The sequence below is a fragment of the Pimephales promelas genome, chromosome 2 (assembly GCF_988280905.1).
Source record: "Pimephales promelas chromosome 2, fPimPro1.hap1.1, whole genome shotgun sequence".
NCBI classification, from domain to species: Eukaryota; Metazoa; Chordata; class Actinopteri; order Cypriniformes; family Leuciscidae; genus Pimephales; species Pimephales promelas.
In genome coordinates this window covers 19,374,620-19,379,278 of record NC_142770.1, presented here as the reverse complement: position 1 = coordinate 19,379,278, position 4,659 = coordinate 19,374,620, and the positions used below count along the sequence as shown (strand labels likewise).

Genomic DNA, 4,659 nt, shown 5'->3' with positions numbered 1-4,659 from the left:
CACAAGCTTGACACTGAATCATGGATTTTAAAATAGTGTTATGTGTTCATCAACTTCTTTCAAGGCTGTGATGCATATATGAAATATATATATATATATATATATATATATATATATATACAGTATATATACTGTATTCACTCATCGGCCACTTTATTAGGTACACCTGTCCAACTGTTCGTTAACACTTAATTTCTAAGCAGCCAATCACATGGCGGCAACTCAGTGCATTTAGGCATGTAGACATGGTCAAGACAATCTCCTGCAGTTCAAACCGAGCATCAGTATGGGGAAGAAAGGTGATTTGAGTGACTTTGAACGTGGTATGATTGTTGGTGCCAGAAGGGCTGGTCTGAGTATTTCAGAAACTGCTAATCTACTGGGATTTTCACGCACAACCATCTCTAGGGTTTACAGAGAATGGTCCGAAAAAGAAAAAAACATCCAGTGAGCGGCAGTTCTGTGGGCGGAAATGCCTTGTTGATGCCAGAGGTCAGAGGAGAATGGCCAGACTGGTTCGAGCTGATAGAAGGGCAACAGTGACTCAAATAACCACCCGTTACAACCAAGGTGGGCAGAAGAGCATCTCTGAACGCACAGTACGTCGAACTTTGAGGCAGATGGGCTACAGCAGCAGAAGACCACACCGGGTGCCACTCCTTTCAGCTAAGAACAGGAAACTGAGGCTACAATTTGCACAAGCTCATCGAAATTGGACAATAGAAGATTGGAAAAAAGTTGCCTGGTCTGATGAGTCTCGATTTCTGCTGCGACATTCGGATGGTAGGGTCAGAATTTGGCGTCTACAACATGAAAGCATGGATCCATCCTGCCTTGTATCAACGGTTCAGGCTGGTGGTGGTGGTGTCATGGTGTGGGGAATATTTTCTTGGCACTCTTTGGGCCCCTTGGTACCAATTGAGCATCGTTGCAACGCCACAGCCTACCTGAGTATTGTTGCTGACCATGTCCATCCCTTTATGACCACAATGTACTTCTGATGGCTACTTTCAGCAGGATAATGCGCCATGTCATAAAGCTGGAATCATCTCAGACTGGTTTCTTGAACATGACAATGAGTTCGCTGTACTCAAATGGCCTCCACAGTCACCAGATCTCAATCCAATAGAGCATCTTTGGGATGTGGTGGAACGGGAGATTCGCATCATGGATGTGCAGCCGACAAATCTGCGGCAACTGTGTGATGCCATCATGTCAATATGGACCAAACTCCCTGAGGAATGCTTCCAGCACCTTGTTGAATCTATGCCACGAAGAATTGAGGCAGTTCTGAAGGCAAAAGGGGGTCCAACCCGTTACTAGCATGGGGTACCTAATAAAGTGGCCGGTGAGTGTATATTTATATATGTATACTGTATATATTTATGTATATTTATTCATTTATTTTTATATATATTTTTATATATTCATTTATATATATATATATATATATATATATTAATTTATTATTGTGTATATATATATATATATATATATATATATATATGTGTGTGTGTGTGTGTGTGTGTGTGTGTGTGTGTGTGTGTGTGTGTGTGTGTGTGTGTGTGTGTGTGTGTGTGTGTGTGTGTGCAAAAAACGGGACCATACAGATTAAAGCAGATAATATCACAACAGGAACACTAATATAGGAAAGAGAGCAAAATAAAATGATTTAAAAAAAAACATAGAATAAATTTTAACCGTGGTAACACCACAAATAGTATATTATTATTTATATCAACTTTAATTATATTTATAATATATAATTATAACTATATTTAGTAGAAATGCACTTGACTACAGTTAGCATTTGTATGCAAACACATTTTTTACACCTAGAAATGTAAAATTTAGCATATTTCCATCATAAATTAATCTACTGAGAGGCGAATATGCAGAATATGGCTCTGTGTCTCCCAGCAGCGGAAGTTACTTTTACAAGGAATGCATTACAATATTGTATTACTCACAAAAATGTTACTTTTTACGAAAAGTAATCTGTTACATTACTTCTATGTTACTTTTTCTCACCTGGGCTGGGCTTGTTTGTTTGTTTTTTAACAACAACAACAACAAAAAGTTATATGTTGGGCAAATGTTAAGGCCCTTTCACAACAAAAGTGAAATGAACACGCGTCAGGCTGAAGGAAATATTTACACCCGTACGGTTGAGGACGGCGCTCAGCAAACCTCACAGCTGCTGATAATCTGCCTTACAGAACTATAGGAGACAGGAGAAGTGCAACTCTCTTATTTCTAAATATAATCTAAAGTCATTTCTGCTTTTAGTATGGTTAAAATAGCTCATTGATGGTCAACAGCAAAGACATTGTTTAATAAAGTGAGATTTGAGTAAATTTGTGTCATTTAATATAGTTAATCATGAAAGTTTTGGGTACAATTTTGAGATTTCATTTTACTGTTTCATTTCATTTTACATTTTACTTTCATTTTACCCATCATGTTTACACAACACACACACACATAACACCTCACTTTATTTGTCTCAATATGGGGACAGGACAGGAGAACTGTCTATCAGGCAATAAATGTGAAAAAGTAACTAGCGTTACTTTACTAGTTACTTGAAAAAGTAATCTGATTACATAACTTGTAACGAGTGTTACCCCAACACTCTCCCAGTGATAACACAAGTCAATCTGGTTGATCCTGAGCGCTAGAGGGCGCTATGTGTCGTTCAGCAGGAGTGTGTGTGAGTGTGTGTGTGTGTGTTTGGATCACACTGTTGACATTCAGTCTGGCCTGCCGATCAGATGAGCTCGTACGAAGCAGTTTAAAGCCTATAATTTGACTCATGTCATTGGGGTTTATTATATACCAGGACCAACGCGCTCAATCTAATGTAATGGTAAGTGATTTATCCTGTAACTTTGTTTGATTTTTTTTTTTTTGTATCTTTCTCTTTTCTGATAGGGGCACAGTCACGTCGTTTGGATTATTTACGGTTCTCTTTGATAGTTTTCTCCTTTGGTGTGTCAGCGTGAACATCGACATGTTTTAAAATGGCTTGTTGACGTGCAGATTTTGGTAACGTGTGTAGATTTAAAGTAGATCGTTAAGCTAGTGTTAGCCAGCGTGCTAACACAGTCACAGACCAATGTGATTTGCGACATTACAAGTCAGTTCGAGATTAAATAATGCAGATGTCAGTTCACGGTCTTGTGCTTTATCATGCATGTAATCGTTTTGAGTGGTGGACTATTTAATTTTTGCAGTCCGGTGTTTGAACAATATGCTGTTAAGAGAATAAAAGGGAAGTTTTTGCATGATCAGATAAGTTAAGTAGATCAGATAAACATTTAATGAATGTCATACAGGGCTTTATGTAAGGTTAAATAAACTTGTTTTTTCTTCAAAAGTCTGTTTATCTGTAAGTTAGTCTAAAAAACTGTACAATGAACTGTTTTTTAAAATAAAAGGAACTAATTAAGTACAATTATAGATGTCAGCTGTTTTGCCTCGTATCCTTTGATGGCCAGCTCAGTTATTTTTTACCCTTATTTTTTTGTATTTTGTATTACATTTTTTATTGTATTGGTTTATCATTAGTATAAACACAGTTTAGTACATTACATATTTGCTACTATTGCTGTTTTAATGCGTAAATGGGTCTGCGTGGTCTAATAGAGGCGTCGCTTACCTTTGATAAGGACAGCAAACGGCATTTCACATATAGATTTGTTTGGTAGTTCAGCCTTAAATTCACACCATTGTTGAGAAAGAAATTGACAAGGGTCAAGGTTTGGCTCTTTATCACGGTCCCATTAGCCCTGTAACTGCAAACGTGGCCAAAAGAAACTTTCTCAAAAAATAAATGGCTTGATTATTATTTTTTTTAGCTCACTTTGGCTAGTGGTTTTCCAAAGTTATTAGCCACCCAGCATTTCCACAGGCCACAGTTTTGTCATCGATACCATGGGGAAAAACTGCCATATAGATATTTTTAATATTATCTCATAATTTTGCAGAAGGAATATTAGGCTGCTGTTACTTTAAGAGCTGACGCACGGATCCATTATACTGTTACACAAACTCTTTATGTTCATCTAATTAAAACACAACTGACTGTGTTGATGGGAATACTCGCCAAGACCGGCGTATTGACATTATTTTGTGTGTATTTCACTGAAAAACAGCTCAATTTAGTGCTGAGAGGCAGCTTTACTTTAGGTGTGAGCACAAAATCTGCTGAAATTAGTACAATTATGAACAATAGATGCGATCCCTTGTTGAAATTCAAGCTCTGTAACAGCAACAATATTCTTCCGGAGTAAATGAAACGAGTGAGTGAGGGGAGGCGGGTTTATGTGTGACTCAAGAGCAGCTTGTGTATATATTCAGCAGAAAATGAGTTTTGGAAGCAAAACTCAAATTTCAGTATTGATATTCGAAAAATCAATATTTTTGACAATACTACATGACACTTTATTTTTTCAGGTGCCTTTTTAAAAGACTGCAATTGTAAAATGTATATATTGCGTTACAATAGCGACTGCGTTACATGCCACTGATGAAATACACACACATTTGGTGGGTGTTAATGTCAACCCCCTTCTTTTTTTGCAAACAAATTGCTAATAGTTGATTATATTATAAGTATTATTTCACCAGTGCCCAGTTTTTTCCCCTATCTGCTTC

At 37.2% G+C, this 4,659-nt stretch overlaps 1 protein-coding gene across 1 annotated transcript in view; it reads left to right on the top strand.

Moving 5' to 3' along the window:
- The first annotated feature begins 2,711 nt into the window (after positions 1-2,711).
- The window catches only part of rnf13 (ring finger protein 13), a 33,211-nt gene continuing 31,263 nt past the window's right edge, over positions 2,712-4,659 (top strand). Inside the window, exon 1 of the mRNA XM_039689866.2 lies at positions 2,712-2,869. The gene's annotated coding sequence lies outside the window, so the exon portion shown is untranslated. The remainder of the gene's footprint in view (positions 2,870-4,659) is intronic.